The sequence below is a fragment of the Scyliorhinus torazame genome, unplaced genomic scaffold (assembly GCF_047496885.1).
Source record: "Scyliorhinus torazame isolate Kashiwa2021f unplaced genomic scaffold, sScyTor2.1 scaffold_869, whole genome shotgun sequence".
Classification (NCBI taxonomy): Eukaryota; Metazoa; Chordata; class Chondrichthyes; order Carcharhiniformes; family Scyliorhinidae; genus Scyliorhinus; species Scyliorhinus torazame.
This window is the reverse complement of record NW_027308596.1, coordinates 20,757-31,466: the sequence shown is the minus strand read 5'-3', so window position 1 is coordinate 31,466 and position 10,710 is coordinate 20,757. Positions and strand designations below refer to the sequence as shown.

At 47.7% G+C, this 10,710-nt stretch overlaps 1 pseudogene; it reads left to right on the top strand.

Annotated features, from left to right (window-relative positions):
• The first annotated feature begins 7,071 nt into the window (after window positions 1–7,071).
• Window positions 7,072–8,121, top strand: LOC140406807 (uncharacterized; annotated as a pseudogene).
• The last annotated feature ends 2,589 nt before the right edge of the window (window positions 8,122–10,710 follow it).

Sequence of the window (10,710 nt, the reverse complement as noted above, 5' to 3'; positions counted from 1 at the left end):
CGCCGTGAGGCAGCAGTGCTAACCACTGCGCCACCATGCTGCCCTGGCAGACAGGATTAAGGAGAATCCCAAGGCAGTTTATATGTATATTCGGAACAAGAGGGTAGCTAAAGAAAGAGTTAGTCCACTCGAGGACAAAAGAGGAAAATTATGTGTAGAACCAAAGGAAGTAGGTGAAATCCTAAATGAGTATTTTGCATCGGTATTCACAAAGAAGAGGGACATGTTGATTGGTGTCTCAGAGGGATGGGTTAATACTTTAGAACAGGTCGTTATTACGAGGGAGGAAGTGTTTGGTGTGTTAAAAAGCATTAAGAGAGGCAAATCCCTATGGCCAGATGGCATCTATCCCAGATTACTGAGGGAGACAAGAGAAGAAATCACTGGGCCTCTAACAGAAACCTTTGTTTCCTTGTCGGCCACAGGTGAGATCCCAGAGAATAGGAGGATAGCCAGTATTTTCTCATTATTTAAGAAGAGTAGCAAGGATAACCCGGGTAATTATAGCTTAATCAGCTAGACGTCAGTGCTGGTGAAATTGCTGGAAAAGATTATCAGAGATAGGGGGCTGGATTCTCCGATTCTGGTTCTATGTCCCCACACTGGTGTGGGAACGGCGGCCAGAAGAATTGATGCAAAATGGCCTCCGATTCCCCGTTTTGCTGGGGGCTAGCAGGATGGCAGCATTGAGCACCCGGCTCTAGCTGATATGCCCTGGGGAATTGCTGGGTCAGTGGCCATGCATGTGCATGGCGGCAGTCTCCAGTGGCCACGCAGTGCTTCATGGCAGAGACTGCTCGCGGACCCAGGGAGGGGAAGGGGGAGGGGGGGAGGGAGGGGGGGGAGGGGGGGAGGGAGGGGGGGGAGGGAGGGGGAGGGAGAGGGGGGGAGAGGGGGGAGTGGGAGGGAGGGGGAGGGGGGAGGGAGGGGGGGAAGGGAGGGGGGGAGGGAGGGGGGAGGGAGGGGGGAGAGGGGGAGGGAGGAGGGGAGAGGGGGAGGGGGGAAGGGGGAGAGGGGGAGGGGGGGGAAGGGGGGAGGGGGGGAGCTTCATAAACACCCATTGGATTCCGCAAAACTGGAAGAAGAACCGATCGATGCCGCGTTCGAACCAAACGAGGCCGCGGCATCAGCAATCTGAGTTGGAGGCCCCAAGTTACCGGCGGCCATTTTTATGGGGGCAATGTGCAGCGGGGCATGCTCGGTCATTCTGTTCCAGGCTGCAGGAGGAAACAATGTTGTGAATTTCGATCTGGACTGACTAATAACTCAAACCATCAGAAATCTTTGACCCTTCTCAATTTCTATGGTTCCTTTCTTGACAGGTTATTAGAAGAGCAGAATTTAAAGGCAGAAAACTAAAACCAAACAGCAGATTCACCAACCTGACAGATTCACTCGATTCATCAGAACCTGAATGTAAGTGTCTGTGGAAAAAGATCCAAACATCTGTGTGACTGGAAATAGTGAAGAACAATGTCATGGAGGGATTTGAAAGAAAGATGAGAGTTTTAAATTGAGTTTAACCAGGAGCCCGTGTAGGTCAGTGAGGACTGGATGATGGGCGAGTGAATGGGACTCCATGCAAAGATGTTAGGCAGCAGAGATTTGGTTAAATGGTAAGATGATGACCTTGTTATATTACTGGACTAATTCAAAGTCGTTCATATCCCACCATGATAGCTGGTGGAATTTAAATTCAATTAATACATTTAATTTAAAAACTCTGGAATTAAAAGCTAGCTTCAGTAATGATAATCATGCAATTATTTTAATTTTCATAAAAACTGTCCAGGTTCGCTAATGCCATTTAGGGAAGGAAATCTGGCATCCTTTCCTGTTTTGGCCAACACATCACTCCAAACCCACAGTGATGTGATTGACTCTTAACTGTTCTCAAAGGTTGAGCACCAGATGTTTGCCTTGCTCGTCACGCCCTCACCTCATGAACAAATAAAAAGTAACCTTAACTTTCTGAAGGATTGAATATGGGCAGACAGTCAGGCACTGTAGGGATTCTATGGAGTGTTAGAATTGTCAAGTCTAGAGGTAATAAATAGATGGATGAGAGTTTCAGAAATATGAACTGAGACGGGCAAAGTGGAGCGACGTCACTGAGGTGAAAATAGGTGGCCTTGGAAATGGCATAGAATAAGTGGTATATCAGTATTAGATGGCAGGGCGGCATGTGCCTTGGAGGGGAAGTGATGCTGTTCAAATCAACCTAATAACCAGGTCCCTATAGGGGGTGGAGTTTTATTTATTTTTAATTTAGAATACCCAATTATTTTTCTCCAATTAAGGGGCAATTTAGCATGGCCAATCCAACTAACCTGCACACCTTTGGGTTGTGGGGGTGAAACCCACACAGACATGGGGAGAATGTGCAAACTCCACACAGACAGTGATCTGGAGCCGGGATTGAACCCGGGTCCTCAGCGCTGTGAGGCAGTAGTGCTAACCTTGCCGCCCGGGGGTGGAATTCTAGAGTTGGGGAGATTCTCGCTATCAAAATTCTGGTGAAGTTGTAGGTATCTAAAATCCCTCTCCTTCCGTCCCTGCGATTTCCTCAAGTCTCACTCCTCCTGTAGAGTCTTGTGTAGGCGGCAGACTGGGTGACCATTTTCCTTGCCTGAAGAACATTATTGAACCAGATGAATAGATACAACATTCCAACAGCTTTTATACTCACTTTTTCCTCATATATTGTGACCTGAAAAACATCAGATTTTGAACATAGAAGGAAAAAAACGCCTTCCCAATGGGGAGAAGATGTGCAATTGATCTGCATAAGGTGTTTGAGGGAGATTCTGTTAAATTTTTTAGTGCGATGTTGATAAATAAAATTAACCGTTTGCTGCTCCCACATCGCTTTCTCTTTCCTACCTCAGAAACCACAGACCTGTGTAGGCCCAGACTGGGTGGTCAGTTCCCTTCTCTGAAAGATATTAGTGAACCTGCAGGATGTTTGAGGTGAGGGATGCAGTTAGTGTCCCTGCTGATTTTACCTGCAGGAAGTGCTGCCATCTCCAGCTCCTCCAAGACCGAGTTAGGGAACTGGAGCTGGAGTTGGAAGAACTTTGGATCATTCGGGAGGCAGAAGGGGTCATAGATAGCAGCTTCAGGGAATTAGTTACACCAAAGATTGGAGATAGGTGGGTAACTGTAAGAGGGACTGGGAAAAAGCAGTCAGTGCAGGGATCCCCTGCGGTCGTTCCCCTGAGAAACAAGTATACCTCTTTGGATACTTGTGGGGGGGGGGACTTACCAGAGGTAAGCCATGGGGCACGGGCCTCTGGCACGGAGTCTGTCCCTGTTGCTCAGAAGGGAAGGGGGGAGAGGAGCAGAGCATTAGTAATTGGGGACTCTATAGTCAGGGGCACAGATAGGAGATTTTGTGGGAGCGTGAGAGACTCACGTTTGGTATGTTGCCTCCCAGGTGCAAGGGTACGTGATGTCTCGGATCATCGTGTTTTCCGGGTCCTTAGGGGGGAGGGGGAGCAGCCCCAAGTCGTGGTCCACATTGGCACTAACGACATAGGTAGGAAAGGGGACAAGGATGTTAGACAGGCTTTCAGGGAGCTAGGATGGAAGCTCAGAACTAGAACAAACAGAGTTGTTATCTCTGGGTTGTTGCCTGTGCCCCGTGATAGTGAGATGAGGAATAGGGAGAGAGAGCATTTAAACACGTGGCTACAGGGATGATGCAGGCGGGAGGGATTCAGATTTCTGGATAACTGGGGCTCTTTCTGGGGAAGGTGGGACCTCTACAGACAGGATGGTCTACATCTGAACCTGAGGGGCACAAATATCCTGGGGGGGAGATTTGTTAGTGCTCTTTGGGGGGGGTTTAAACTAATGCAGCAGGGGCATGGGAACCTGGATTGTAGTTTTAGGGTGAGGGAGAATGAGTGTATAGAGGTCAGGAGCACAGATTTGACGTCGCAGGAGGGGGCCAGTGTTCAGGTAGGTGGTTTGAAGTGTGTCTACTTCAATGCCGGGAGTATACGAAACAAGGTAGGGGAACTGGCAGCATGGGTTGGTACCTGGGACTTCGATGTTGTGGCCATTTCGGAGACATGGATAGAGCAGGGACAGGAATGGATGTTGCAGGTTCCGGGGTTTAGGTGTTTTAGTAGGCTCAGAGAAGGAGGCAAAAGAGGGGGAGGTGTGGCGCTGCTAGTCAAGAGCAGTATTACGGTGGCGGAGAGGATGCTAGATGGAGACTCTTCTTCCGAGGTAGTATGGGCTGAAGTTAGAAACAGGAAAGGAGAGGTCACCCTGTTGGGAGTTTTTTATAGGCCTCCTAATAGTTCTAGGGATGTAGAGGAAAGGATGGCAAAGATGATTCTGGATCTGAGCGAAAGTAACAGGGTAGTTATTATGGGAGACTTTAACTTTCCAAATATTGACTGGAAAAGATATAGTTTGAGTACAATAGATGGGTCGTTTTTTGTACAGTGTGTGCAGGAGGGTTTCCTGAAACAATATGTTGACAGGCCAACAAGAGGCGAGGCCACGTTGGATTTGGTTTTGGGTAATGAACCAGGCCAGGTGTTGGATTTGGAGGTAGGAGAGCACTTTGGGAACAGTGACCACAATTCGGTGACGTTTACGTTAATGATGGAAAGGGATAAGTATACACCGCAGGGCAAGAGTTATAGCTGGGGGAAGGGCAATTATGATGCCATTAGACGTGACTTGGGGGGGGATAAGGTGGAGAAGTAGGCTGCAAGTGTTGGGCACACTGGATAAGTGGGGCTTGTTCAAGGATCAGCTACTGCGTGTTCTTGATAAGTATGTACCGGTCAGGCAGGGAGGAAGGCGTTGAGCGAGGGAACCGTAGTTTACCAAGGAAGTGGAATCTCTTGTTAAGAGGAAGAAGGAGGCCTATGTGAAGATGAAGTGTGAAGTTTCGGTTGGGGCGATGGATAGTTACAAGGTAGCGAGGAAGGATCTAAAGAGAGAGCTAAGACGAGCAAGGAGGGGACATGAGAAGTATTTGGCAGGAAGGATCAAGGAAAACCCAAAAGCTTTCTATAGGTATGTCAGGAATAAGCGAATGACTAGGGAAAGAGTAGGACCAGTCAAGGACAGGGATGGGAAATTGTGTGTGGAGTCTGAAGAGATAGGCGAGATACTAAATGAATATTTTTCGTCAGTATTCACTCAGGAAAAAGATAATGTTGTGGAGGAGAATGCTGAGCCCCAGGCTAATAGAATAGATGGCATTGAGGTACGTAGGGAGGAGGTGTTGGCAATTCTGGACAGGCTGAAAATAGATAAGTCCCCGGGTCCTGATGGGATTTATCCTAGGATTCTCTGGGAGGCCAGGGAAGAGATTGCTGGACCTTTGGCTTTGATTTTTATGTCATCATTGGCTACAGGAATAGTGCCAGAGGACTGGAGGACAGCAAATGTGGTCCCTTTGTTCAAAAAGGGGAGCAGAGACAACCCCGGCAACTGTAGACCGGTGAGCCTCACGCCTTGGAGGGGATTATAAGAGACAAGATTTATAATCATCTAGATAGGAATAATATGATCAGGGATAGTCAGCATGGCTTTGTGAAGGGTAGGCCATGCCTCACAAACCTTTATTGAGTTCTTTAAGAAGGTGACTGAACAGGTAGACGAGGGTAGAGCAGTTGATGTGGTGTATATGGATTTCAGCAAAGTGTTTGATAATGTTCCCCACGGTAGGCTATTGCAAAAAATACGGAGGCTGGGGATTGAGGGTGATTTAGAGATGTGGATCAGAAATTGGCTAGCTGAAAGAAGACAGAGGGTGGTGGTTGATGGGAAATGTTCAGAATGGAGTACAGTCACAAGTGGAGTACCGCAAGGATCTGTTCTGGGGCCGTTGCTGTTTGTCATCTTTATCAATGACCTAGAGGAAGGCGCAGAAGGGTGGGTGAGTAAATTTGCAGACGATACTAAAGTCGGTGGTGTTGTCGATAGTGTGGAAGGATGTAGCAGGTTACAGAGGGATATAGATAAGCTGCAGAGCTGGGCTGAGAGGTGGCAAATGGAGTTTAATGTAGAGAAGTGTGAGGTGATTCACTTTGGAAGGAATAACAGGAATGCGGAATATTTGGCTAATGGTAAAGTTCTTGAAAGTGTGGATGAGCAGAGGGATCTAGGTGTCCATGTACATAGATCCCTGAAAGTTGCCACCCAGGTTGATAGGGTTGTGAAGAAGGCCTGTGGAGTGATGGCCTTTATTGGTAGAGGGATTGAGTTCCGGAGTCGGGAGGTCATGTTGCAGCTGTACAGAACTCTGGTACGGCCGCATTTGGAGTATTGCGTACAGTTCTGGTCACCGCGTTATAGGAAGGACGTGGAGGCTTTGGAGCGGGTGCAGAGGAGATTTACCAGGATGTTGCCTGGTATGGAGGGAAAATCTTATGAGGAAAGGCTGATGGACTTGAGGTTGTTTTCGTTGGAGAGAAGAAGGTTAAGAGGAGACTTAATAGAGGCATACAAAATGATCAGGGGGTTGGATAGGGTGGACAGTGAGAGCCTTCTCCCATGGATGGATATGGCTGGCACGAGGGGACATAACTTTAAACTGAGGGGTAATAGATATAGGACAGAGGTCAGAGGTAGGTTCTTTACGCAAAGAGTAGTGAGGCCGTGGAATGCCCTACCTGCTACAGTAGTGAACTCGCCAACATTGAGGGCATTTAAAAGTTTATTGGATAAACATATGGATGATAATGGCATAGTGTAGGTTAGATGGCTTTTGTTTCGGTGCAACATCGTGGGCCGAAGGGCCTGTACTGCGCTGTATTGTTCTATGTTCTATGTTCTATGAACCAGTTGGGGTTTTACAACAATCCAGCAGCTCTCATGGTCATGTTTTCCGAGCGCCAGACCCTCAAATTACAAGATTCATTCAGCTCAATTTCACAACCTATTTTTGTGGGTTCTCTCACTCCCTTTTTTCTGTTTTACATCAATTTCTCAGGATATTAGAAGGGGAGGATTTGCAGTCGGGAAACTGAAACCAAACATCACATCGAGATTTGATAGAGTAGCCCGATTATCGTAACCTGAATATCACGGATTTTAAATATGGAAGGAAAAAGCATTGTTCACAGTGGGGAGAAACCATGGAAATGTGGAAACTGTGAAGAGGGATTCAGTATTCCATCAGAGCTCGAAGATCATCGATGCACTCACACTGCGGAGAGGCCATTCAGTTGCTCCAAGTGTGGTAAGAAATTTACTCAGTCATCCATCCTGCTGACACACCAGCGAGTTCACACTGACGAGAGACCTTTTAAATGTCAAGACTGTGGGAAGTATTTTTAAAGTTCTGGGAATCTGATGTCCCATCAGCAGGTTCACACTGATGAGAGGCCGTTTCAATGCCCAGACTGCAGAAAGTGTTTTAAAAGTTCACAGGAACTGATTCGCCATCAACGTGTTCACACTGACGAGAGACCATTCAGGTGCTCTCACTGTGGTACTGGGTTCAGACACTCTTTTCATCTCATTGTACACCAGCAGGTTCACACTGGAGAGAGACTAAAATCCACCTGTTCCGAGATTGGAAAGGGATTCACTCTGTCATCCAGCCTGTTGACACACCAGCGAGTTCACACTGGGGAGAGACTGTTCACCTGCTCCAAGTGTGGAAACTGTTTCACTAACTCATCGCATCTGTTGAGACACCAGCGACTTCATGATGGAGAGCGACCGTTCACCTGCCCCGAGTGTGGGAAGGGATTCATTCAGACATCTGACTTGCTGATACATCAACGAGTTCACACTGGGGAGAGGCCATTCACCTGCTCTGACTGTGGGAAGGGATTCACCCGGTCAACTGACCTGCTGATACACCAGCGAATTCACACTGGGGAGAAGCCGTTCACCTGCTCCGAGTGTGGGAAGGGATTCACTCGGTCATCTGACTTGGGGACACACCAGCGAGTTCACACGAGGGAGAGGCCATTTACGTGCACCACATGTGGGAAGGGATTCACTCAATCATCCAACCTGCTGACACACCAGCGGGTTCACACTGGGGAGAGACCATTCAACTGCTCAACCTGTGGGAAGGGATTCACTACCTTATCTCACCTGCTGAGACACCATCGAGTTCACAAGAAACTACAGTGATTGGAATTTGGTGTTAATAGCATCCATAACTGAAAGATGTTCATTCAGTTCTTTTTATACTGATATGAATAAACTCCAACCCAGTATTCGGGCTAATATTCTGGATAAATGACAAATACGTAAACTTTGCATAAATAATTTTTAATATCTCTAACACAAGTTAGTTCCTTTTGAAGGGCCCTCCCTCTCTGTTTCCTCCATCCTCGCCTCCAACAACAAGTGTGAGGAGCTCATGGAGCTTCTTTGTCACTAAGATTGAGACAATCCGATCAGCTGCCTCTGCTGTTTCCCGCCCTTCCATTAGCCCACCGGGACAAACTGTCTCTGAAGCTCCCCCTTTGTCTGAGCACGGAACGTTCTTCAGTTCCTCTCCATGCCTTCTCATCTTGTCCATGAGACCTCCTGCTCCATTGACCCTAGTCTCACTAAACTGCTGATCACCCAACTTCCCCATGTTCACTGATATTGTTAATGATTCTCGCTCCCGGGTACTGTCCCTCTCCTATACATCACTCTTTCTGCATAAAAGCAAAACCTTGACTCCACCATCCATGCAACCGTCCCGTCGCCAGCCCTCCTTCCCTCTCCACAATCCTTGAATGTGTTGTCACCTTCCAAATCTGTGCCGATCTTGCCCAGAACTCCTTGAATCTCTCCAATCAGGTCTGTGCCCTGTCACTGTACTGAATTAGTTCGTATTAAATCCACCAATGAAATCCTCTGTGAGTGTGACAAAGGTAAACTATCTCTTCATGTCCTTCTCCAGCTGTCTGCAGCATTTGACAAGGTTGACCACCCCATTCTGCTCCGTCACCTCTCCAGTCACCTAGCTGGGTGGGGCTGCTCAAACCCGGTTCCATTCTTCTTTATGTAATCATAGCCAGAGAATCACTTGTAATGTTTCTCGTCCCACTCCCACAGTTACCTCTGGTGATCCCAAGGGTCTATCCTTGACACCCCCTCCAATTTCTCATCAGCTGCTCCTCAACTTCACCATCAGTGAAAGAGATCTACCATGCGGATCTAGTGGCACTTGCGAACACTAAAACTCAGTAGAAATTTGAATTAAAACTTCTCGGGTGCAAATAAGAATCATTTATTGCCTCTGATTACAATTGAGAATCACTTAAATCTTATTCTCTAATAAGTCCGGCTAGCAAATAGGACTTAAAGAGAAGCAACTTGTACACAATTTAACTTGTAAAATAATACAGAAATGGTTTCATGCTTACGGCAAACAGCTTGCATTTACTTCAAGAGTTAGAGTGGAAAAGTGAAAGTATAGAGATAGAGAATAGTTTAGATCAAAGTATAGAATGATCCAGATAAAAATGGCCATAAGGACCCACACGGTTATACTAAATCATATCAGTCTTTAGCCATCTATCTACACCCCTGTGTAATCCTAATTGGTTTGGGTTAGAATCAAATGAGTTTGATTTTCATAGAATTTCATAGAATTTACAGTGCAGAAGGAGGCCATTCGGCTCATCGAGTCTGCACCGGCTCTTTGAAAGAGCCCCCTACCCAAGCCCACACCTCCACCCTATCCCCATAACCCAGTAACCCCACCCAACACTAAGGGCAATTTTAGACACAAAGGGCAATTTAGCATAGCCAATCCACCTAACCTGCACATCTTTGGACTGTGGGAGGAAACCGGAGCACCCGGAGGAAACACACGCACACATGGGGAGAACGTGCAGACTCCGCACAGACAGTGACCCAAGCCGGGAATCGAACCTGGGACCTTGGAGCTGTGAAGCAATTGTGCTAACCACCATGCTACCATGCTGCCATTTGACGGTTAGCTGTCAATCTTCAATGTGCAACATTGGCTTTAATTTTCATGTCTTGGTAGAAAGTTAGAGGGATGGCAGGGAAGGGAGTGCAATGTTCCTCCTGCAGGATGTTTGAGGTGAGGGATGCCGTTAGTGTCCCTGCTGATTTTACCTGCAGGAAGTGCTGCCATCTCCAGCTCCTCCAAGACCGAGTTAGGGAACTGGAGTTGGAAGAACTTCGGATCATTCGGGAGGCAGAGGGGGGTCATAGATAGCAGCTTCAGGGAATTAGTTACACCAAAGATTGGAGATAGATGGGTAACTGTAAGAGGGACTGGGAAGAAGCAGTCAGTGCAGGGATCCCCTGCGGTCGTTCCCCTGAGAAACAAGTATACCGCTTTGGATACTTGTGGGGGGGATGACTTACCAGGGGTGAGCCATGGGGTACGGGCCTCTGGCACGGAGTCTGTCCCTGTTGCTCAGAAGGGAAGGGGGGAGAGGTGCAGAGCATTAGTAATTGGGGACTCGATAGTCAGGGGCACAGATAGGAGATTTTGTGGGAGCGTGAGAGACTCACGTTTGGTATGTTGCCTCCCAGGTGCAAGGGTACGTGATGTCTCGGATCGTGTTTTCCGGGTCCTTAGGGGGGAGGGGGAGCAGCCCCAAGTCGTGGTCCACATTGGCACGAACGACATAGGTAGGAAAGGACACAAGGATGTCAGGCAGGCTTTCAGGGAGCTAGGATGGAAGCTCAGAACTAGAACAAATAGAGTTATTATCTCTGGGTTGTTGCCCGTGCCACGTGATA